A 26,710-nucleotide genomic window follows, 5' to 3' on the forward strand; every position below is an offset into this window, starting at 1 on the left:
TTAGTAACTCAACCCATCCCCTGGTACCTGGTGTATAGCTGTTAATCTGCCCATTGCTTTTTTCTCAATACCTGTTAGTAAAGATCACCAAAGCAGTTTGTTTTTGCCTGACAAGTCCAGCAATACACCTTCACTATCCTACCTCAAGGGTATATCAACTTTCCAGCCCTGTGTCATAATTTAGTTCACAGAGATTTGTTTTCCCCTGTGACAGTTGTTTGTTATAAAGTTGAACCCTGATTCTCATGATGGGCTTATCGGTAGGATTTCTGATAGTGAGCATGACCACCAGGACTGCCAAACTTTCTGGATTCACAGTGCTGGGGATCACTTAGCAACAGGGTCTGGTGGTACTGGATGAGGATGTCTTTGATCTTCTTGGAAGCCTCATCCATGTACTTCTGATAATAGGCCACTGAGGCTTTGGAGGTGGATTATGTAAATCCATCTGGGCCATGTAACCACCACCCTTTACTTGGACTCAGATGTCCACTCTGGCAAAGTGCACCTTTTCCAGAAGCAGAACAAGGTCCAGTAGCTTGTATTGCAGTGTGTGAGACTATATGATCTCCAGGGGCTGTCCATTCAACTTGATGAGGCCATTGCTCCATTAGCAGTGCACCAGTGCTGTGGCCATCTTCTTGCATCTAAAGACCTGCATGGACAGTGTGGCTGTGAATGTAGAGAAGACCTCCTCACCGCTTAGTGCCACAACCAGGAAAGGAAGTTCATAGGGATCTTGACCACCTTTCTCTTCCACAAGATATTGCACTGGTCCATTACATTGATAACATGATGCTGATTGGATCTGATGAACAAGAAGGAGCAACTACTCTAAACTTAGTGGTAAAATATGTATGTATTAGAGGGTGGTAAATAAATCTGATTAAAATTCAGGGGTCTTCTATCTCAGTGAAATTTCTAGGGGCCCAGTAGTACAGGGTCTGTTGAGATATCTTTTCCAAGGTGAAGGGTAAAATTTTTGCATCTGGCCTCTCCTACAACCATAATTGTGGCATAATGCCTAGCAGGCCTCTTTGTTTTAAAAAAAAATTTTTTTTTTAACGTTTATTCATTTTTGAGACAGAGAGAGACACAGCATGAATGGGGGAAGGTCAGAGAGAGAGGGAGACACAGAATCTGAAACAGGCTTCAGGCTCTGAGCTGTCAGCACAGAGCCTGACACGGGGCTCGAACTCACGGACCGCGAGATCATGACCTGAGCCGAAGTCGGACGCCCCACCAACTGAGCCACCCAGGCGCCTCCCTAGTGGGCCTCTTTGTATTTTGGAGGTAACATATTCTTCATAAGAGTGTGTTACTCTAGCCCATTTACCAAGTGGCCCAAGAAGCTGCTAGTTATGAGTTGGGACCAGATGAGAGACAGCTCTGCAACAGGTCCAGGCTGCTGTGTGAGCCTCTCAGCTGCTTGGACCATATGCTTCAGCAGATCCAATGGGGCTTGCACTGTCAGTGGCAGGTAGGTATGCTGTTTGGAGCCTTGGGCATGCCCCTACGGGTGAATCGTTGCATAGGCTCTTAGGATTCTGTAGCAAAGCTCTGGCATCTTCAGCAGATAACTACATTCTTTTTTAGAAGGAGCTCTTGGCCTACTCTGGGATTTAGTAGAGGCAGAATGCTTAACCATGGGCAACAAAGTTACCATGTGACCTGAATTGTCAGTCATGAACTGGGCATCATTTGACACACCAAGCCATAAAGTGGGACACAACAGCACTCTGTCATGAAATGGAAGTAGCATATATATGTGATTGGGCCTGAGCAGGCCCTAACGTCACAAGTGAGTTATATGAGGAAGTAGCCCAAGTGTCCATGATCCCCACTCTTGGAACATTGACTTCTCCCTTTTAGCCTGAACCTTTGGCTTTATGAGGAGTTTCCTGTGATCAGTTGACACAGGAAGTGAAGACATGAGCCTGGTTTATAATTATGTAGGTACTATACAAAAATGGACAGCTGTGGCACTATTACTCCTCTCTGGGATATCCCTGATGGACAGTGGTGGAAGGAAACTCTCCCAGTGGGCAGAACTTTGAGCAATGTGCCTGGTGGTTCACTTTGCTTGGCAGGAGAAATGGCCAGATGTGCGATTATATGCTGATTTATGGGCTGTAGCCAATGGTTTGGCTGGATGGTCAGGGAGTTGGAAGGAACATGATTGAAAAATTGGTGACAGGGGCACGTGGGTGGCTCAGTCGGTTAAGCACCTGACTTTGGTTCAGGTCATGATCTCACTATTTTGTGGGTTCAAGCCCTGCATCGGGCTCTCTGCTGTTAGCATGGAGCCTGCTTTGGATCCTCTCTCCCCCTCTGTCTCTGCCCCTCCCTTGCTTGTGCTCTCTCTCTCTCTTTCTCAAAAATAAGTAAACTTTAAATTAAAAAAAAAGAAAAATTGGTGACAAAAAATTTGGGGGAAGAGCTATGTGGTTAGATTCCTCTGAATGGACAAAAAACATGAAGATATTTGTGTCCCATTGAATGCTCAACAAAGGGTGCCTTTGGAAGAGGAGGATTTTTTTTTTTGAAGAGAAGGATTTAATAATCAAATTAATAGGATGATTCATTCTGTGGGTTCTGTTCTCTTTCCCCAGTCACTTCTGTCTTCACTCAATAGACTCATGTATGAGGTGGCCATGGTGGCAGGGATACAGGTTATGCATAGGCTCAATAACATGAGTTTCCACTCACCAAGTCCAGCCTTGCTGTGGCCACTGCTAGTGCCCAATTTTGCAGCAGAGACTAACATTGAGTCCCCAGATGGCACTATTCCCTGGGGTGGTTAGCTTGTGACCTGGTGGCAGGTTGATTATATTGGATCATTTTCATTATGAAAGGGGCAGAGCTTTTTTCTTACTGGAATAGACACTTACTCTGGATTTGGATTTGCCTTCCCTGTATACAGTGATTCTGCCAAAACCACCACCCATGGGCTTACAGAACACCTTATCTGCTATCATAATATTCCACACAGACAGAATTACTTCTGATCAAGGAACTTCACAGCAAAAGAAATGCTGCAATGAACCCATGCTTATGTGGAATTCATTGATCTTACCATGTTTCCTACCATTTCAAAGCACATGGCTTGATGGAACTATGGAATGGTCTTTTAAAGACTCAGTTATGGTACCATCTAGATGGCAATACCTTTGCAAGGCTAGGACAGTGTTCTTCACAAGACTTTATGCTTTGAGTCAATATCCAGTATAAAGTAGTACCCTTCTTCCCATAGCCAAAGCTCACAGGTCCAAGAATCAAGAGATGGAAATGGCAGTGGCACCACTCATTATCACCTCTAGTGACCCACTTGCAAAATTTTTGGGTTTCCTGTTCTCATAACGTTATGCTCTGCTGGCCTAGAGGTCTTAGTTACAGCAGGAGGAAAGCCTCCACCAAGAGATAAAACAATGGCTCTTGACCTGGAAGTTAAGCCTGCCGCTTGGCTACTCTATAGTCCTCATGCCTCTGAATCAACAGGCAAAGAAAGGAGTTACTGTGATGCTGGGTGATTGATTTTGAGTACCAGAGGAAATTACACTCCTACTCCACAGTGGAGGTAAGGAAATGTATGGAATATAGGAGATCCCTTAGGGTGTTTCCTATTGTTACCATGTGCTATGATTGAACTCAATGGAAAACCACAACAATCCAGTCCAGTCAGGACCACTAACAGTCCAGACCTTTTAGGAATGAGGGTTTGAGTCACCTCAGCAGGTAAAGAACGAGGCAAAGGAAATGGGTAGCAGAAGAAGGTAGTTGTAAATACCAGCTATGACCACATGACCAGATACAGCAATGAGGAGTCTATTACAACTATTCCTCCTTATTGTGTTATGAATGTTTATAGGTGTGTGTGAATATATAAAAGAGGTACCTTAATCTTCCCTCTCTTATTCCTTTATCATGCAACATAAGATATACTGACTTTATATCATGTATATCAGTATTAAAATAATGTTAACCTTATATCCCATAGTATTTTAAGTTATGGGATATCAAAGAGAAGTAAACATTACTCAAGGACTTTACCTCTCCTGGGGAAAGAGTGTGGTTTTGTTTATATGCAGAATAGTTATATCATGTTGGATGGCATTATGACCTTTTATTATCTTTATTTGGAGATGAAGCATGTTTAAAAAATTTTTAATGTTTATTTATTTTGAGAGAAAGAGACAGAGAGAGGGAGAGCGTGAGCAGGTGAGGGGCGGAGAGAACGGGAGACACAGAATCTGAAGCAGGCTCCAGGTTCTGAGCTGTCAGCACAGAGCCTCACATGGGTCTTGAACTCACAAACCGTGAGATCATGACCTGAGCTGAAGTTGGATGCCCAATGGACTGAGCCATCCAGGCACCCCTGGAGACAAAGCATGTTTTAAGGAGAGGCATGTGAAAGCCAAATTGGCAAGGGGTGAACTTGTGATGGTTAATTTTGCATCAACTTGACTGGGCCATGGGATACCCAGACATGTGGAAAAACATTGTTCTGGGTGTGTTTGTGAAGACATTTCTGGATGAGATTAACATTTGATTAACTGGTGCACTGAGTAAAGCAGATTGCCCTCTTCAAAGTATGTGAGCCTCATCTAATCCACTGTAGGCCTGAATAGAATAAGAAGGCTGAGTAAGAAAGAATTCTCTCTTCACTTGTCATCAAGCTGGAATATCAGTCTTCTGCCTTCACACTGGGACTCAGACTGAAACTTGTACCATTTTTTCCTGAGTCTCCAGTTTGCCAGTCTCCAGTCTGCAGATCTTGGGACTTTTCATCCTACACAATCATGTAAACTGATTCCTTCTAATCTCTCTCTCTTTCTCTCGTTCTGTTTTTCTGGAGAACCCGAACTAGTACACAGCTGCGTTTTCCTCCTTGGTTTCTGGTTTTCCCAGATGCTGCCATCTACTCAGCATTCGCAGGCCCTTGGCCTCCTCAAATTGAGCCAGGCACCCATCCCCTTTGTTCCCCAACAGCAAGGAGCACATATTGGGTTCTCTGCATGGAACCCTAAAGTTGGGGTTTAGAGATAAACTGCTCCCCTTTCACCCTTCCCTGGGGGCAATGAAACTCGGAGCACTTCAGAGACATCTTCCTCACAAATCCTTTGAAATGTCCAACAACTCAACCCTTTTATATCCTGTCAATGGGTGAGTTATAATATTTGAATATTACTTTTAAGTTTAGCATCATGTTATATATTGAAGAGGTAAGGAGGGAATAGCATCTCTGCAAGGAGACCAGGGGATTATGAAACATGAATATTATGAAAAATACTGCTATTGGAAGTAAAAAACTACAATAAATAGGATAAACAACAGGCTAGAATAACTGATGAGAGATGAGTAAATCAAAAGATAGAAATTTCATATAATATACCATCAGAAGATAAAAATATGAAAAATATGCATAAGATGTTTAGTCACAGAAGGTAGTTGAGAAATTCCAACACGCATCCAAGAAGAGTTCCTCAATGAGAAAACTAGTGAGAATGTAGGAGAGGGAATGGCTGAAGCATTTCTATAATTGCAATAAAATTCCAGTTTGAAAAGTACACAGATTGTGATGAAGGTAAAGTAGTAAAAAACAAACAAACAATCTCTCCCAAGCAGCCCCATGCCCAACTGGGAACAGGAAAAGGAGATCAAGTATCAGTGAAGTTGTGAGACAGTGTTGCACCAGATTATATTCCTATCAAAGGAAACATCTGGGTTATAAGAGTCTCCTGGCTTCCTTGGTTCAGGGTAGGAGAATAGGGGACATGTGACTGGAGTCTCCATAACTTTCTACAATTTTCTTCTTTCTCTGTAAACTGATTAAACAAGTCTTTGTTTTGTTTTGTTTTGTTTTGTTTTGTTTTTCCCCATTGGGGAGGGGGAGAAGACTTTCTGCTGCTTCTCCTCCTTCTGTAGCTTGTGATGAACTTGAGGCACTTGTTATTTAGCGCTCAGACACATGGTACAGCACACAGTAGGGGCTCACTCCAGGAGGTTTTCTAAGTGTTGCAACCTGTCTCAGTGTTTGGGGCCCCACTGATTCAGGTCTTCTAGAAGAGGCAATGAAGTTCTGTTAATATGTGGTGTGTCTCCTTCTAGATCCTTTTCTCTCTGAGATGGGATGATACGTGCAGTATCACCAGTTATGGTTCTCCCACTCCATACTGCCTTTACTCTGGATCCCTCCTCCACTCAGGATTTAAGAAGGTAGATGGAGATACTCGTTCTAAGGAAGCTGTCACAGTGGAATCAGATGAAATATGCCAAATTCTTGGATTTTAAGCTAGAAAGTTCTCATCTTAGTTATAAAATAGAAAAGATAGAGAAGATTATATATTGACAGTTTTCCCCCCTCCTCCCATCCCCAGACTAGATCAAGCTGAGGAGGAGGAAGAGGAAAGATGGGGAAGAAGTAACGAAAAAGTTAGGGTGTCTAAAAGGGAAGCCTTATGTGCCCTCCCCTGGAGGTTAGATATCATATATGAGGGGGTTATAGAACTCTCCAGATCAAGTTTGGGGACTCAAGGACTGAGGGGTCAGTGATAAACCTCCATTTGGAGATTTGGGGAACAGATACCTTCCCCTTAAAATGTGATGAAATAGGCCCCTAAATTTAAGAGCCAAGGTAAGGAAAAAAAACTGCATTGACTAAGTTGAAATATAAAATGCCTGACTTCTTCCAGGACAGACCATGATTACATTTTCTGCTATCAGGAGCAATGGAGACTCCAAATAAAGGTAAAATTGAATTCGGTAATGATAACAAAAAAAAAAAAAAAATGCCATATCACGTATACTGTGTATATATGTATGACTTGTCATGTATATTGTATATATTGTTACATACATATTGTTAACATATATACATGGTGACGTTAGGTTATTTTCTCTCTTTCTCATTCATTCATTCATTCATTCATTCCAAACACTGATGCGATGGCTATCTTTGCACATTTGTGTGAGTATGTGTAGGACTGATTTCTAAGTCATAGAGATGTGCAATGTAAAGATGGATTCCACTTATGCATTTGATTCAATTCCTCCATTTCCCTTTCTCAATGACCTGGCTTTATCCTGAGATGGGATGAAACAGTTATGGCTTCAATATATGCCCACCCAACCCGCCCAACCCCCCCCCCCCCCCCCCCCCCGCGCGGTTTGACAAGTTAAGATATTTAAACATTAAAGGTGGGTTTATCTATCACCAAAGGGGTGTTGAAAAGTGAATATTTGTTTCTCACTCAGTCCTCTTTCTGGGTATTAGTGAATATCTAGACCAGTGGCATTGTTCAGCTTTTGGAGTGGCTTTCCAAGCAACCCGCCAGAGCGGCTGCAGTTCCCAGAGAGGCCACTAGGTGTCATTGTAGGTTTTGGTTGCCGGCAAGTGGCGGCTGCCGTTAATTTCGTTCGGTCTCGGTGGAGCCTCAGCGACCTCTCCTGCAAAATAACAAATGTCCTCCGTGGAGCAGGGCACTTTCTTCGGGAAGGACTCCAGGGAGCTCAGGAGTTTGCATACGAAGCCGAGGGAGCGAGGGGCTCTGATAATGATATTCAGCGTCTAACGGAGTCGCTCACAGGCAGAGCCGGGGTCTCCCAGATTTGATATATGAGATTATTATGGAGAGGTAATGCAGACCGACTGATGCTGTGCCCCGGATTGCGACGTGGATTCCTGTGTGAATTGTGGGGCTTGGCGCAGCAGAGATGGTCGCTTCACAGCGCTGACGAGAGGGCGGGGTGGGGGAGGGGAGGGTGCTATGGGGACAGCCAGGGACCCAGGACTGCCATGGAGTGCCAGGCATTCTCTCAGTTCGTTCTCAGCAGGCACGAATTGCTCCTCTTCCCCGGGTGCAAGAGAAGACCAGACTCGGAGGAGCATTCCCCCTCAGTCCTGGGGGAAGTTGCGGCAGAGGGGGCTGCCAAGTGGTTGCTATTCTGGATTTAAGAAGCTTGACTGAATCAGTATTAAAGTTATGTGGGGTAGCTCTTCAATCTAGGACCTTATGCTGGGGCTAAGAGAAAGTGGAGGCGTGGGTTGGCACTCTGGAATGCGGTCTCAGTCGATCTCTAAGGACAATGGGTATAGGGCTGGTAGAAGGTTCTCGGGGGAACTGGTAGATCCCCCTAGAATGGTTTACCAATAAAATAGTCTTTATTCTCTCTTCCAGCCTGTGCCAGGCCTCTTTCATGATCCACTCTATTTAGACTGGAAGGTTGATTTTTTGTTTTAAGATTTTTACGTTTGAGCTTGATCAATAAAAATTCTATCCTCTTGCTTTAATGTTTCTAACTACCCTGGTGAGTTCACCTTCCTGCAGATCTAGGGGCACTAGCAGGGGTATTTTCTTCACTGCACCATATAGCCCTGCTACACTCCTCTAGGGCATTATACAATGAGGCACTATATACCTTATATCCCCATGGGGTCTTAGCATCCTCTTTCCAACTATATATGGCCTTAATTTGCATAACAAGAAGGGTCCCCCAAGGGCCCCAAGGTGATGAGCTATCCTTATGCAGTGGACCAAGAGGTAGTTGGTATAATTTGTTCAATTTTGGACTCACTTTGGACCTAGTTACTTTTACTGTTGGCAGAAAGCTCTTTGTATCTGTACATACTCAAAGTGAATCTGTAAATATTGAATTTTTATTTGCTAATTTCTGTGGATAGGCACATAGGCAATTACTCCATTTTCAAATGAGTGAATGCAGGGTTCTTAACTTCAGGACACGATGGAATGAATGGTTGCCAGCCTGACAAGAAGGGTGAGTGGAGGGGTTGTGTGTGTGATGCTCACTCCCATTCTCTTATTTTCTTGTTCTCTCTCATTCCTTGGCCTCTATACCTGAACCTGAGCACTCAGCCTGTTTTGGGGGCCAGGATGTTGGGTACCTTGCCTTGCTTAGTGTTCTCTGCTGCTACAATCTACAATGGGAGGGGCATTTAATATTACATTGGATAGAAGAGTCTTCATCTTGGGTCTGGGACAAAACACAGGTATCATGGCACTTTCTGTGTGATTGACACCATTAAATATGCCTCCAGGCCCTAGCAGTTGAGAGTAAGGAAGAGGGAGTGGGTGGTGGGGTTGTGGTGGGGATACTAGGGTTTCTGATTTAACCATTTTATGCCTAGTGTCATGTAGAAGGCAACATAAATATGGTTCACTGATTGTCAGGCAGCCAGTTGGGTCATGGTATTCCCAAAGAGGTGAGAGGGTTAGGGAGTGCTGGTACACATGAATTATAGGCAAGAGAGAATTCTGATGGTCTGGGTCAAGCTCTGGAAAATATCTAAGACTCTTTCTCAGCATTCAGTACTGCCTAGGACTTGTAAACTGACCTCCATGTGAAGGGTCTGAATTCCAGAAGTGGATCTCTGGCCATTAGGGCAAAAGCATGGTGAAGCCAGGAGAGAGGTATACAGAAATGGCGAAAGAGAGCCAAGAGGATCTGGTGGAGCGTTGAGAATGTCCCCTCCACATGTCTGTGTGTCCTCCCTTGGCCCTTGTGCATGTTGTTTGAAACTGGAACCATCAGTGTACACCCTCTTGGGCAAGTGATGAAAAAAACTCTCAGCCAGACCACACCCAGGATTCACATTCCTTTTCAAAGAATGTCAGACTCTTCAGTCTCTACCCATTGTCCTCAGACCCACCTTTTTGGGGTCTCTATGCCTCTTGGAAGATCCTTTCCTCTTAGTATCAACTCTAGTCTGGGATCTGGGCTTTTCTTGAGATGAGGGCTAAGCCAGAGCTTAAGTGGGATCCCCAGCTAGCACCTCAGCTGCTCCTTGCCGAGAAAGGAAGCCCAGAAATGGTATGGAGAGGACTAGAGTGGTGGTGAAATATGGCCCTTAGGCACTGTCCACATACAGTCAGCACGGGGATGTCATTGGTCATTTATTCCACTCTGGGCCTCTCATAGATAGGGACACAGAGGCGCAGAGACATGGTTACTCTGAATTTACTGAGGGGCCTCCTGGCCCTGGCTTCCTTGGGTGGTTTCATCACAGGTTATTGTTCAAGTTTCTGTCTTCCTGGGTCCAGGAAAATGGGAAAATGCATTATTATCTTATCACTGCCAGAAAACACCTTTTAACAGTTTCCCACAACTCTGAAGCCCCCAGGCAGGTCAGGGTCTTCAGAAGAGGTTCCCTAACAGTACAGCTGGGGCTCATTCTGCTGCACAGTCAGCTTTTATTGGAACAAATGTCAGGTTGAGCTGCCTCTGTTTCCCTAGACTGATGAGTTCTTGGATATTAAAGAAGAAATGGCCCAGATTCACACTGGGCCCCCATGTATCCTCCTCCATTCTCTCAGCTAAAAGAGTTCATCATCAAATCCTCTTTATTTTTGGCAGGGGGGAGGAAATTACTCTACCTTTTAAAACAATAATGATGGGACAGAATCATAACAGGGAGCATTTAACAAGTTCATTCAGCTCAGGCATAATGCCCTGCAAGTACCTGCTGAATCACACTAAACTATGGAAAAGTCCATTCTGAAAAACCCACAAATTTGATTAATGCATGTTTGATGTTCCAGTTTTATTCATTGGGGATAATATGTGGTATGGGTTGAATCTGCAGCAAAAAATTTTTTTCTTTTTTTAAAAATGACAAATGACATCCTGTGGTCTCTTTTCCATTTTTATTTTTTTATTTTTTTACCACAAGTACAATGCACACTGATAAAAAAGATGTACGTCGCATGTATCCGTGATAATAGCCATGGCAAAGGCAGTCTGAGGCATATTAACAACAGACTTATCTATGGAGCAGCACCTTATGTAAGATGCATTTTCCTCTAGAGCCAAGCAGCAAAGAATCCACCTATACAAGCAGATAAGTGGCCCCTGGGCCCACGTGCAGCCCAGCGCCAGGCCCGTGGCAGGGGGAGTTTTCTCACCTACATAATTGACACAACAAGGGTATGATTTCTTCCATTTAGCACAACAGAAGCTAACATGTAAATTGGCACTTGATGCTCTGCAGTCTGGCTATACTAATGTCACCTATGGAGTCCAAGATAATTTTAGTGACATCTTTCTTTTCTCTGGGGGAAGAAGTGTGCTTTCTGCCAATGTCCATCTGACAAGCTTGGATAAACATTTGCATGGCAAGTGGAGACTGTATTTCAGGTTTACTTGAATTGAGTCATTCAAGATGTCTTTTATAACCACCCCGTACTCCAGCAGAGAAAGATATAGGGCTAAATAATGATAGAAAACTTGGTCAAAGCTGATGGAATAACCTTGAGTCCCTTCTTTCCTGGTGGCCACGGGCTTATTAAACAGTGGTAAGCATATGGGTCATCCAAGAAAAGGCCAGTAACCTTCATCTACGCATCTTGTTAGTGATGTGACACGTTCATCTCCAGCCTCCCGCATCTAATCACAACCACCTCTTCTTCAGCCCCATGTCCTACATCACACTCAGCAGACCAGCAGCATTGTAACTATAGATTGGCTCTTCATTCTTCCATGCATGCCATCACTCAACAAGTGTTGATGGAACCCTTACCTAGGCTGCCCCTCCCAGTTCAGTTCTCTACTGCCTAGCCTTCTCTGGCTTCTCTGCCCTTTGTACCCAGCAGCCCCCCCCCCTTTTTTTTTCTGCTGTTGGTTTTCTACCTATGCTCTCTCTAGCAGCCCTGCCTAGCTCACTTTCCAGATTCTGCATGAAGTCATCCTGCTGACCCTCCAACCCAGCCATCTCCAATGTTTGATTTCTTGTTCCTTTTCCAGACCTCTAAGCCTGCTCAGGAGAGTCAAGGAAGTTGAGTCAACATCTCAACTCAGCTGGATATGCTAAGAATCACGTTGAACTTGTTTTCCTCTTGTGGCCCCTCCAGGGCATTTCCATGGAAGCGCCTTTGAGCCTGAGCACCCCAAGACTTGGTCTGTTTTTGCTTCCTCATGACTCAGAGGGGTCTTTGCCTACAACTTTCATATTTCAATGACTGTGTCATTCTTTATCCTCCTTTGGCCTGATTCTCCCTCAGACTCTAGTCTTCTCTTCATCTTCCATTGCTGGACTTTTTTAAGGAGTGGTCAGCATTTCTGCCTCCTTTTCTTTACCACTTGTATACCTCTAATCTCTTCACATTTAATTTCCACTCCTTCCATTTTGTGAAAACCAGTTTTTTTTTTTTTTTTTTTTTTTTTTAAGGATACAGATGAGGACTGTGCCTGGACTCAGTGTCTTTTCCTCAGACCAGTGGCAGTGTTGGTCCTGTGTGATTGCTATATCCTTCACATGGTGGATAGAATAATGACCTTCCAAAGAGATCCATGTCCTAATCCCTAGAACCTGTGAATATGTTACCTTACATGGCACAAAGGACTTTGTAGATGCGATTAAGTTAAGGATTTTGCAATGAGGAGATTATTCTGGATTCTCTCGGTGGTCCCAATGTAATCACAAGGATCCTTATAAGGAGAAGAGAGAGACAGGAGAATCCAGTTCAGGGAAGGAGAGCCATAATAATGGAAAAAGAAGCCAGCTAGGTCATGAGCCAAGGAATGCTGGCAGCCTCTAGAAGCTGGAAAAGACAAGGGATGGAGTGTTTTTATAGAGTCTTCAAAAGGAAAACAGCTCTGCCGATAACCTTAATTTTAGCCCCATAAGACCCATTTCAGACTTCTGACCTCTAGGACTGTAAAAGAATAAATCTACATTGTTTTAAGCCACTAAGTTTGTGGCAATTTGTTATAGCAGCAATAAAAAACCAATGCACTTGTCAAAACTCTCTTCTCCCTAGATTGCCACATCTAAAGTGATGGAAACTACTTCTGCTGGTCCTTTTGAGTCTATTTCCTCTAAAATGGCGTACCTGTAAGCCTCAACCCTCTTCTCTTGCTGTGCATTTAGCATTTTCACAATGAATATTTGTAGAATTAGCCTCTGTGTTTAATAATACCACTGTATTTGGCACATTTGGGGGTAACTGCTTCACCAGCACTCTCTTCTTAGAGAATCTTCCTCCACCCACAGCCCCTGCTACATAGACAGCAGGCCATCTGACCCTGCCCCAGTCATAGCTGATTGGCACAGGGATGTGCACCTCATCTAAGGGCAGCTCATTGATAAGCTTGCCTGGAGCACAAAAAGTGACTTGGGCTGGTCAGATGCCATTCTGGGGAATCTAAGTGATACCAAGTAAGTGTTCAGTTTATGGTAGGCACTGGAGCAGAAAGACTGTGGTAGAGTTTTGTCTGGGGTGGCAGTAAAGGGGTACATGAAGTTTGGGAAGAGGGGCAACTCAGAGGTAACGGATTGGAGGACAGGAAGGGAGTGGAGGTAGTTAGAGAAGCTGAGGAGCCACTAACGGGAGAGAAGGAGAGTCTTGGAGTGGCCTTAGTTTCGCCTTCCCTAGGCCTAGAAGTTTTCTGCATTCCTCTGAGATGCTTTGTGTTCTGATAGAAATCCTTCTTTTCTTGAGCTAGTTTGAATGGATTTCTGTTCCTAGCAACCAAAGATGCCCAACTAGAATGATCTGTATTTGTCCAGTTGTTCAAGCCAAAGACCTGGGGGTCTGCTTTGACTCTCCTTGCCTTTTCTGTTGTCCTAGAGCCTGAATACAAGAGAGGGGGAGAACCTGGGACAGACCCAGAGGGATACTAATATTTAAGGAGTGGAAGAAGAATCTTCAAAGGAGGATGAGAAGGAGTAGAGAAGTAGGAGGAAAACTAGAAATGCATCCTTGAAGCATCCCTGAAGTGAAGGGAGTGGTTAGAACATTAAATGTCATCAGATCCTAAACCAAATTGCTTTTGTTTTGATGTCAGGAGCCCTCTGGGTGATGAGAAAGTAAATAGCTTTTTGTAAATCCAGTAACTCAAAACTAGGAGCTTGAAGAAGAGCATTTGAGTGAGAGAACACATAAGCAATCCTCTGGGGGAAGCCAAGGAGACTCATTTGTTAACACCAACTACAAAATATATACAGGGACAGGAAATGAGTGATGGGGAATTTCAACTAGGTCTGACCTTGAGCTCCTCAAGGTCAGGGTATGTGTCTTTTTTACCAACCTATTTGCAGTGCCTGCCTGAGCTCCTGGCATTCATTCATTCATTGTTTCCACAAATGTTTACTGTACATTTGGGTGTGAGGAACATAGTAGGAATTCAGTTAGGCAAATTAAGCTGTTTTTACATCATGTTCTGAAAGCTGTGCATTAAAAAACTGCAGATTTTCCTGGCTGACAATTTTAACTCCCAGAATGCATGGGAGGAAGAGACAATTTGTTTAGAAGTAAAGATATTTTCTAATTGTCAGTGAAGGAATCCAGATTTTGAACACTTGTGTGATAATGAAAATATTTAATGAAAAATATTGTTGTTGGATGGATCCATACAACTAAAATTTTAATACAGAGATAATCTTCACTAAAAATTTTAAGGATAGGGTCCTCTCTGGTATTAAGTTGGATATGTCCCTGAATGAAGGGGAGTGCCCTGAATTTTCCAGGGCACCACTCTGAGGTCACAGTGATCCAGATGAATTACATTATCCCACCAAATGAGATTCAACATGGATCCTGGACAGCGTGGACAGTGGAAAACAAGCTCCCTTGCTCTGTGACTCACTTTGGAAAAAAGAGAAGAGGAATTATCATGAAATGTGGTCTTTTGGAGATTCTGGGAGCATAAGGACAGAAACCTTGTGGGCAGCATGCTTAGGTTGGGTTGAAAATACACTGGAGTGATTCTGTGTCCATAGGAAGCCCTCCAGGTTGGCCGCAGCCTGGCTTTGTGAGAGCTTATTAGGATGCAAAGCAGTAATGCAGGCTTGTTCATGGAGCTCATCTCACCTCTGTCCTCTCAACTCTGCCTAGGCCCATTCCTAAGTGTGAAAGTTCTGATTGTTATCTTGGTTACAGAATCCCATTCCTTGTCTGTTTTCTTTTGCCCTTATCCTCACATTTCTTTGAATGTCCTTTCATGGGACGCCTTGATCTGCTCCCAAAGAAATGCAATTATCAGAAATCAACCTCTCTCACCCATTTCTGCCCTAAGCAGCTTTTGCCCACTGGTGAATTTCACATTGTACTGAGAAAGTCAGCAACTAATACTAATAACAATAAAATATGTTTGTATTTTTTAGATGACTTTTTCCACTGGGGACTCCCTGGTGAGAGCCAGGCGCTGAGCAGAGTGAGTGTGTATATGAGCTGGAAATAGAGAGCAAGAAAGAGACCTGGCCGGCTGAAGCCTTTCCTTGACAGCTAATTTCCATTTTTTGGTATCAAGGGGTCTGTGCCAGTAATTGGCATGCAGATTGTGTCTGATGGGCCTGTTATACAGAATAAAGGAATCTGCTAGTTAGAATAAGCCAACCCCAGGCTGATGGATGGGGCATAAGGAGGTCATTGCAAAAGAGAAATTGTGTGTGTGTGTGTGTGTGTGTGTGTGTCCCTGTGCGTGCGTGTGTTTCACAAGAATTCCTACCCCCTCCTTTCTCCCTCTTTATCCAGCAAACTCTAATCTTTCATATTGCATTGAGACAAATGTTGCTCCATTTCTCTGCCTCTCTCTGTTTTTCCCTTGAAGGGATATTTGATGGAACCCACTCCAGGTTTTAATAAAGTGTGGGGGCAAAGGAGAAATTAAAGCAGTGTCATGGTTTGTTAGCAGCCCAGGATCTTCCAGGATGGGCCCAGGCTACAAATTATACTCTGGAATTAATTGGCAGAAGGTAGTTCTCCTGTCCATCATTCTTAATCCAAAGGTGTGGTGGAAGCAGCTATGGGCTATCAACAGGAAAATGTGTGCTGCTATCCATTTCCCCTTTGCTTTGTCTAAGTCATTGGTCTGATTAGGCAGCTATTTTTTTGACCCCCACCCCATGCCTTGATTAGGTAGGAGTTGTGCTATTTACTGTTAACTTATAGATTAGCCAAATAATTCTAGGCATCCTCTGAAGCTGGGTGTTTCCAGTTCAGGTACCCACTGGGAATCACAGGGGTCCACAACTAGGCTTCCCGTAGCCATGGGAAGCGGAAAGAGAATTCAGCTTCCTTTTCCAAAGCTGCCTTTAAGCCAGAAACACTACAGAGTTTATTCTTATTAATATGATATATGTGTGTTAGATAGACTATCGTGTTTACGGTAAGATTTAAAGAAACATAAAAACATAGGAAGAACCAACTTGCTTCTGTTTACCCATCCCTGGTTCCTCCCCTCAGACTGGGATAGATGATATTGACTCTTGCTTGCTTTGTCTGGCATGTGCCAGAACACTGGTCTCAATAGTATTTAGACAGCTTGGGAAGGTTCATGCCTTCAGCCAGCACTTAGCTTTCCCTAAGAGCCCAGATCCCTGCCTCTTTGTATAAAGGAGAAAATAACTTTGTACTTTATACGCCTCTGTCTTTCTTGGTACAAAAGAGGAGCACTCCTCTATGTTGACCTTAGAAATCCTTAGGATGACCTTTCCCAATTAGAAAGGAGTAGTTTTCTCATGTCCAGCTCCCTTCTGTCTGAATACAAACTTAAGTTTGTTGAGTGAATTTTTAAATTCCTATTTACTATATGTGTGGTCTTCCTTACAGTTTTTGGGCCTTATATGTAATAGTGTTTTTGACAATAAGGTGCTTGACGCTTCTAATTTTTTTATTTTTATTTTTTAATATGAAATTTGTTGTCACATTGTTTCCATACAACACCCAGTGCTCATCCCAGAAGGTGTCCTCCTCAATGCCCATCACCCACTTTCCTGTCCCTCCCACCCCCCATCAACCCTTAGTTTATTCTCAGTTTTTAAGAGTCTCTTATGGTTTGGCTCCCTCCCTCTCTTACTTTTTATGGTGCTTGAGGCTTCTAAAGACTTTTCTTTAAAAACATATTCAAACAGGACATTATCATATTTTAAAAAAGAAATAGATTACAGAAAATTGTGTGCTTTCTTATTTTTTATTAGATAAATTCAGTTGTGTCACTGAGCAGACATCAACAAGTGTTCCAAAATTCTTCCTTTGTCTTCTGAACTGATCCAGAAGGATCCCATGGGGTTATCTCTTTGGGACATGTCTTTCCCCAAGGCTGCTTTAACAGGTGAACAAAGAAGAAACATTTCAGAGGGTCAAAGCCATTTCTGACCCAGTCCTACCCTTCTGCTTAGCTCTGCATGCAGATTTTTTTTTTTTTTTTTTTTTTTTTGGGTAATCTCATTAATCCCTAAGGGTGGGACCAGTGTCTTTTATTTCTTTTTCACTTCTAACAGCATGTAGAAAAGTGCTCTGTCCACAAGTAGTACTGGAGAGAAAGTGGAATGAGGAGGGAGGTAGAAGAGCAGGAAGGAGAAGCAGGTAAAAATGAAGACAAAGGAAAGGAAAAGGGAGAGAGGAGAGACAAGAGCAGAGAGGGAAGGGAGCTGAACAGCCACCTTCCAAACCCCATTCTCCCTGTAGAGGCTGTCTGCCTCTTGGCCACCTGCCGGGGCATATCCCCTGCTCTGGGACATTGCTGTGTGCCATCTGCAGGCATGGAGGTCAAACAGGAGGCAGTAAGTGCCACTACAATATTTCTTTTAACTGTCCAGAGCCCCTGCTTAATGCCCTCCCCTGCCGAGGAGAGACCTCCTTGGCATACTTCTGCCAAGTATACCAGAAAGTTTTCTGTTGGCTGCTGATGCAGATAGTACTATTTCTCTCTCTTAGACGTATCAGTATCTGGGAATTTTTGCTTGTAACTGGAAGAGCATAGAGGATTTTTTGGTGGCAAGAGATGTAAAAAGGAAGAGGGGGAGATTGAGTGGGGGTCTGGTATCTGCTTAAAGTTCAGGTCAGTATATTGGACATGAGGCCTTGTAGGCTGAGAGTGGGGAAACCCTGGAAGACACAGAGGTCCCTGCTGGTGCCCCGCTTCCTCCAGGTTGCCCAGGCCCAGAGGTGTGGATGGAGGTACTCCAGGAGTTGATGGGGCCACTTGGTGAGACTCTGGGTGCGGACAAAGCTGCTTGGGGACCCAGGTGATGAGGAGAGACACAGAGCTGTGAGGACATCATTCTCCCACTTCTGGGAGGGCATCTCTGGAGGGTGGCTTTGGGATCACCTGTCATAGCATCTGTGGCATGGATAGAGGGAGACATTTCCCCATGGGCTGGCAGAGGTGAGGCTCATGCAAGCAGCTTTGTGGGCAGGGTGATATGGACAAATGAGATGTGGGGTCCAGAGGAAGGAAGGGCTGATGCTTGGTGGCAACTGCATAGACCAACTTACGAGTACCTGCAGGCTCCCCTCGAGGATGCCCAGAAATAACTGTGTGTGCTTAGGTCTTTCTGGGTTTCTGGAGTCCTGCTGTTTCATGGGGTGGGGGCTGTTATTAAAGCCATCAGAGGTCAAACTTGATTTTCTAAGTTCTGAGGCTGCCCTCCCGAATGACAGAGAAAAGAAATGAAAAGAAGGCTGCAGCTATGGGGAACAGGCCACTTGTCAAAGGTGTGGGTCCCCTTGTAAGAGGGGTTCTTCCAGCAGGGCTGCAGTAGTCACTGCTGCTCTCTGCTCCTCCAGAGGCAAGGCTTTCCATATTTTAATACCCCAGCCTTGCCTCTGGACAGGGAACCTCCTTCTTAAGAGTCCCTTCTCCTTGTGTTCCTGAAGCATTAAAAACCTTAAACAAAGTTCTTTAGTGGTCAGGCCTTATTTTTTTTTTAAATGTTTATTTTTGAGAGCGAGAGAGACAGAGCATGAGTGGGCAATGGGCAGAGAGAGAGAGGGACACAGAATCCAAAGCAGGCTCTAGTCTCTAGGCTCTGAGCTGTCAGCATAGAGTGTGATGTGGGGCTCAAACCCATGAACTGTAAGATCATGACCTAAGCTGAAGTCGCTTAACCGACTGAATCACCCAGGCGTCCCCCCACCTTTTTTTTCATAATTTTTGGCAACTCTAGAGAGGGCCAAGGCTAGCCAATGAAAATTAGGGACACCTCTGGGTAAGTTATAAAAAAGTGCCCCTTCCCTGAGAAGAGCCCCTTGTAGGGTACATAGTGCAATGAGTGAAGCAAGGCTAAATTTGAGCCACACTCCTTCCTTGTCCCAGTGCCCTGTACTGAATAAGCTAGAAGGGGTGCTGGCCTCTTCCACCTTCTCAACTTGTCAAGGGTACTACCATTGTCATATGATCACATGCTTCATTTTCAATATTATTTTCTTACTGTCTACTTTGAGTTTTGTTAACTTTTATTAAAAATTATCTTTGTTTTCCCCTCAGGTATGTACTTTTAAAACTCTTTAGGGACATGAGTTTGTTGCTGTGTTAACCACGTGGGCAGTCAGGTTTTAACTGAGAAAACAAAATCACTTTGGTTATTGCAACAGAAAGAATTTAATGCAGGAAGTTGTTTAAGCAGAGGGTAGAGTTGCTGAGAAGACCAGCAGTGGATGGAAGAAACAACCCAGAAATTAGCAATGGCAGGAAGCTGCTCCCACTCCTTGCTTGGAGGGATGGAGGGAAGAAGTGGTGTTACCAGGAACAGCCATCCTGCAACTGTGAGGCTGCAGGCATGGGGGCTAAAAGCCAGCAAGTCAAAGATGGGAACATGGAAACACAGGCACCCTTGGTTCCTCGATGGCATCATTAGGTTGTCAGACCAACTCTATGATCACCTTTTTCCCATTTTCTTATTAGCAAAAAATAAATGCCTGCATTGTTTGAATCAGTTAGATTTTCTCTTACTTAGAACTGAATACATCTGCTGTAATATTTACCCATTTACATTAATAACTGCATTAGATTAAATAACTGTATTTACATTCACCCAGCCCTTTGAAGCAATAGCTGGCTGGCTGAGGCAACAATGATGGCCCAGCCTGGCCTGTGGGTGCAGATGCCACCCCAGGCCCACAAGGGCAAATTGGAGGTGCTGGTCAGTGGTCAGAAGTGGAGCTGGGAATGACCCATGCTGGAATTCAGCTCAGAGGTCTTCCATTGGACACCACCACTGTGTGGTTCATTTAGCAAGCCTAGCTGCTGTGTTCCCGCTAGGGGGTCCTGGAGGAAGTAATTTCCATTTCTATTTGGCCAGTAGTAGATGCAGTGTTTCCTGACTGGCCCACACAATATAAACATGCCATTATAGTATTTATCCTGGAAGCTCCCTGAGCCTGCAACTCAACAATGCACTCAAAGATCTCCTCTCTTTTCTCTCGGGTTCTGTGATCTCAGGGCTGTGAGTTAACAAAGAAAAGAGATGTCTTGAGGCAAGGTCCCATTTTCTGTCTCTTTACTGATGATTTTCAGTCTGGGTTGGTTTCACTTGTTTATCTGGAGTGGCAGTGGGTAAGTGAACCTTGGAGAGTGATAGTACAAATATTTGTTTAAAGAGTTGTTGAACAGTGGGTCCATTTTGCCCACCTGGTATGTTCAGTTTTGGGGCACACAAACTAGGTTCAGATACTCCACAGACTGGTGGAAATTGGTTTCACAATAACCAGAGAGTAAATAATTTTTGATGGGTTTTGTCTTTTCTTTCACCTTTTGTGTGTTACAAAGCTTTTTAATTTTCTTACAAGCATTACGCACCCCCTTTTCTGTCTTATTATTACAGGGCACAAAAGTTCTGAAGTTGATATAATTCAGCATCATTATCATAGCAAAATGTATCATAGGGCTTACTATATGCCAGGGACTGAGCTAAGCACTTTCCAAAAACTAACTCATTTTAACCTCATAACAGCCTTAAAAGGTAAATGTTAGGGATCGGATTGTGTCTTCAGTCCTAATCCTAGTACCTTAGAATGTGATCTTACTTGGACATAGGGTCTTTCCGGAGACAATCAAGTTAATGTAAGGTCATTAGGGTGGGCCCTAATCCAAAATGACTGGTGTCCTGATAAAAAGATAAAATTTAGACACATAGATATACATTCAGGGAAGATGAGGTGATGACAGAAGGAGAAAGTGGCCATCTACTAGCCAAACAGAGAGGTCTCAGAAGGAACCAACCCTTGATTTCAGACTTCCAGCTCCCAGAACTATGAGACAGTAAGTTTCTGTTGTTTAAGCCACCTAGTTTGTGATATGTTGTTCTGGCAGCCCTAACAAATGAATATAGTAAATATACTACTATTGCCTAATGATGCTACCATTATCTTTGTTTTCAGATGAGGGAGCTGAGGCACAGAGAGGATGAGAAACTTGTCTTGGTTTATAATACTAAGTAGGAAATTGTATGCCAAACCCTGTTATGATGTGGGGGTGGGCCTAGCTTCCTGGTGGTCCAGGTTTCATTTACCACAGATGCTCCTCTTCTCCAAGTCTTTCACTGATGTGTCAGTAGACTTTGTGTGGAAGTAGATCTGATGTTTGCTTAACTGAGAATGGAAGCTATGTTACTCAAGGGCCCAAGACCCAACTGTTTGCTGGCCTGTTAGAAAGATGTAGGTTCTGCTGGCTGTGGAGATGTTCAGACGCTTTAAATTACTTCTGCTTGTAACCCCCACAAAGGAGAGCTAGATACAAGCACACATGCATGTGTACATGCACCTACCATCTCTTGTATGCACACACAGTGGTACGCACACATTCCTCAGCTACGTCCACATTTGCAAACAGAAACACACACACATCCGGACCCATATAAATACACTTGTTTATAAGGCAAACACACTTGTTTATATGTATATACTCATTCTCCAGCAACACACCTATATACTTATGTACTTCCATACCAACATGCCTATTCTCACTCTCTCACACACATACCTGAGAACACACTCAGTTAAATGGCTCAGACCTGGTGGCCTTGCATCTCTTCAGAGTGTTTGACAAGCTAGTGTTGTGTCTTAAGTTGCCCAGAAGCAGATACTGAGATGAGAGGGAGTGTGCCAGTGATTTATTAAGGAAGTGCTCCCTGGGGAGACTTGTAAGGGACTAGGATAAGCAGGACAGGGAAGAAGAGGAAGCTGAACAGTGTGCTTTTAGGCGAAGTTTCTGCTTTGGCTTGATCCTTTGCAGTACTCTGGAGCACAAAGTATCCCTCATTTTGCCTCTCATTGAGAAGAGAAGTTGCTTTCCTATAGCACCAGTCATGCACTGGCTTCAGGCAGCCCAGGGGCATAAACTCCCAGACATTCTGTTTATCCTTGTGTCTGGATAAAGTTTCCAGCAGCCCAGGGATCATTCTCTGAAGGCTGCAGGATGAGAACTTTTTGAAGCAAAGCACACAGGGAAAGAATCTTGGTAATGGCACACAGTACTGGTAGAGGGGATCTGAGGGGATCTGGGTACGGTCCTCTGTGTGTGTGTGTGTGTGTGTGTGTGTGTGTGTGTGTGTGTGTTGAGGGTAGTGCAGGGGGCTATTGCATGGGGAGACCTCTTTCAAGGAGTAGAAGGATGATCCAGGGATATAGTGAGGGGTAGAGCCTAAGGGTATTGGTTCTGGCCCAAGATGGCCACCTGAGCAGGGGCTAGAACAGGTAGCTCAGTAAGGGTGACCCATTGAGCAGAGGCTATGTACCCCTCAGGAATCCTCATGTCTCCTTGGCCAGGATGTGAGGAAGACCAAGGTCAGCCTTGGAGTCAGCTGCAATTCTGTGCACCTAAGAGGAGGGGCAGATCACAGGGAAGGCAGACAAGCTGAGGTTCCAGGCACAATGCAGCATTTCTTGGCTGCAGGTAGTCCCGGGCTCTCCCCATACTTAGGAGCTTCTAGGTGGCTGCTGCAGAGAACTGGTTGTGCTGGTGTATCCAGTGGGGGATGGAGTAGGAGGGGTCATTTCTCTTGTTCATCATCCCCTTTGGCCAACTGGACTTCAGCTTCTGTGTACAAGAATGGCAGAGCCCCTGAATCCAGGATGAGGGACAGGGGGAGCAAACTAATATTTTCATAGCACCCCTCTAGTAGGTATTACTTTTCCCATCTTGAAAATGAAGAAACTGAATCAGGAGAGGTAAAGTGAGTTGTCCAAAGTGACACAGGGGTTCAGTGGTGGAATTGGGATTCAGAATCATACCTGTACTCCTAATGGCTGGATTGCTTCAGGGCCCGGGGCCTTTGGGATAGAGGCAGCAATGGTAGCAGGGGCAGAACCCCAAGTGTGGGGTTCCAACTGGCCAGGCTGGGGAGCAATTGCCAAGCTCAGCCGGGTATGCTCTCCTCATGGTGAGAAGACTGTCAGACCTGATGTTTCTGCTGGCCTGGCAATCTACTGGGGAATACCACTGGAGATAGATAAAGAAAGGAAATATTTTTCATGAACAAGCAATAATTTTCAGGGACTGGGCAGCTTAAATTCATATTCTAAAATAATTTATTTGCAAGGGCACAGTCCTGCTAAAAAGTAAACCAAATTTTCATTAGTGAACAGAATACTTAACATCTGAAGCCCTGACCAATTCAGGGCTGCTTGAAGAAAAAGGGGTAAGAAATTGCTTTATCTCTGTCTGCATGACTAAAAAGGTCACCATAGAAAGAAGAAAGGGAAGACCTGCCCAAGGACAAATTCCAGCTTAAACTTTAGGATGCAAAATCCACTTGGTTACCAAAATGACAGTTCCTCAGCTTCAAAAATTAAGCCTCAACTGTAGCAGTGGCAAGAAGCTGTTGGCAGCTTTAAAATATTAATTTTCTGTGCTACAAGTTGTTTACTTGAGAGCTGGTGCCTGGCTTTCAAGCAAGATTGCTGTGGTCCTTAATAAATACTTGGCAATTTGGTTAAAACCCAGCACTTTTAAACCTACCTTTGGCCTTAACATTGCAATGTTTGAGAGCTGACTCCTCAAATAATGGGAGGCTGAGGATAAAGACCCCACCACCTGGGGACTTTTTCCTAGAATATCAGAATTGGTAAAGAATAGCCATGCTCCAAGCTTCTGGACTTTTGTTGAGAGCCCGGGTGTGAATCCGGAAATTTATTTATTTAAAAGAAAATATGTTACAAAATTTTCATGAATTTTAAAGTATTTTTCAATTAAACTTTTTGCTTTGAGATAATTGTAGATTCACATGCAATTATAAGAAATTATGCAGAAAGACATGCATTAAAATATGTGTGTGGCGGGTGCCTGGTTGGCTCAGTTGGTTAAGCATCTGACTTTGGCTCAGGTCACGATCCTCATGATTTGTGGGTTTGAGCCCCGTATCTGGCTCTGTGCTGTCAGCTCAGAGCATGGAGCCTGCTTTGGATTCTGTGTCTCCTTACCCCCCCCCCCCCACCTCTCCTCTGCTTGTGCTCCCCTTCTCTCTCAAAAATAAATAAATAAACTTAAAAAAATTACAAAACAACCCCTGTGTGTGTGTGTGTGTGTGTGTGTGCGCGCGTGTGCGCACGCATGCATTTTTTTCTATCTCAAGATGCTTATGAACACCATTACTTATTCTTTCTGGTCAGTAGGGATTCCTGTGGAAGGGTGAAGCATATGGAACTGTAGCATCCTGAACTCGGAGCTGCTCTGTACCAACCCACCACACACAGAACTAAATGGCTGGGTGTTCTTATCCTCAGTTAATGTTGTAAGGGAAGAATTTAGCCATGTATGTCAGAAGTCCAGGCAGTAATGAAATTTACCTCAGGTTTGCACCTTACAAATGACCATGAAACAAGCCATAAAAAAATCAAAAGAGGATGAAATAGCATATTTATTTCTACAATGGAGGAGAAATATATTTGCGATATTTAAAGCAATAGAAGATATCATCAGAAACAAGGCAAATCAAATCAATTACAAAAGAGTTTTAACTTTTGGTAGCAAAAGAAAATACTAAATGAAATAACTTATAAAATCATTTTAATCATTATGAATAAGGCTTATTGTTCAAAATAGATACAGAATTATTCAAATTTATGGATAAGACCTGGACACTATGTGAAAATTTATCAAAAAATATGAAGATATTGTTTACATATAAAGAATGACCGGCAACATCTTTCCTTAGTATTGCCTTTACAATTTATAATGTTTCCATATTATCCTAGTGGGTAGATTTGCTGTAGCAAAATGTCTTTTTATTTCTTTGTCTGCAAATAGGAAACTAACATGAAAAATGTTTAGCTTGAATAGTAATTGAAGACATGCAGATTTGAACAGCAATGGAGGGCCAATATTAAATTAACAACAACAAAAATAAGATCAATAAGACCTGTTATATTAGTTTCTGTGTTGAAAACTCACACACATTACTGGCTAATCTGTAATTTGTCCCTATTTTTCTGAAGTGCAAGCTGGCAATTTGTAATGGAAACTATGAAAGCATTCATACCCTTTGAGTTGGTAATCCCACTTTTGGGAATATACCCTAAGGTAATAATTCAAATGAAAAGAAAAGTCATTTGTACAAAGATATTTATGGCATCAAATTCATTATAAGGAAAGATGGAAAGTGACCAAAATGCCTAGTGAGTGGGAATGGCTAAGAGAAGCATGGTATATCAGAATTCTCTGTGACCGCTAAAACGGAGACATATGTGAAAATGTGCATACATCACCATGCTAAGTGCAAGCAAAACAGAATGCAGAATAGAATAGTCACTCTTACAGACTTCATGTACATGGTGTCTGTGCTTTGATGAGTCTGGAAAAAATATAGATGGATGTAAATAGCTGGGTGTTTTAAATTCATGGGATATTTTTCCTATAAAATTCTTTAAACAGTCAAACATCTATTTGACAAAACAAAAAATGGTGGTTAAAACTTTATTACATGTGTAATCCACGTAGTAAATTCTTTTCAAACACATAGGATGCTTCTACCTTTCCTTGGAGAGCTGACCTTACTATTTCTGTACTGCTACTATTATTGTAGTTAGGTTATCACCTGTGGGTAGGGCCTGCTGCCTGTGCAGGAAACCAATATAAGGATGCTGCAAATATCTGTGAATGGTCTGGAAGAGGAGGAGTTTCCCCCTCTGTTCCAGATACAGACTTCTCACTTTTCCTTAAGTTAATACATCCTCTGAACCTTGAGGAAGATTAAGTAATGCTCTGCTCCAGGGTTCAGAGAATGAATCTGAAACAATGTAGAATGAGGGCAGGTTTGGGAGAGGATCTGACTTTATGCCCCTGGTCTAGCAATCTTTTTGCCTTGTATGTATCTTATAAGGTATAACTCTAAGGTAACTTGACTGAAAGTTCCAGAAAATCTTGCCTCAGTTTACTCAAAAACTGGGAAAAATTATTATCCCTTATGTGAAGAAGCCCACAGGCAGGGCAGCTCCAGACTGGTTAATTCCATGGCTGAAGGTTCTTTTCATTTTTCCATTCTGCTAATCTCAGAGCATCAGCTTTGTCTTCTGTCAGCTTCAATGGTAATTCCAGCACATCTGTTCTGACTCTAGTCCATGGACATGACACCTGATATCAGGACTTATTCTCTCCCATTTGAAGAGAAACGTTTACCAAGATTTGCCTTCTGCCCTCACTATCAGCAGCCTTCCTTTCAGATCTCATTGGCCAGACTTGCATTCCATGTCATTCCTAAACCAATTACTGTCAAGAGGAATGAGACCAATGGTTTGCTGAAGTTAGGCCTATCAGGACTTGTCTCTGTGGCTGGAGTCTCCCTACATATTAGTTGGCTCCCAAGGTCTTCCTCTCCTACTCCTCTGGCTGAAAAGCTGCCCACTCTGCCATGCACTTCCTGTGACTGCCCACAGTCATGAAATGAGTGAATAGGTAGAGAAAAAAAAAAGCAATGGGGATTCTCCCCATATTATGGAGACCCCACTTTCTCTGGTGAGAGAGGACTCTCTCTCAGAGT

Source organism: Prionailurus viverrinus, chromosome C2 (genome assembly GCF_022837055.1).
Source record: "Prionailurus viverrinus isolate Anna chromosome C2, UM_Priviv_1.0, whole genome shotgun sequence".
In the NCBI taxonomy this organism is placed as follows: Eukaryota; Metazoa; Chordata; class Mammalia; order Carnivora; family Felidae; genus Prionailurus; species Prionailurus viverrinus.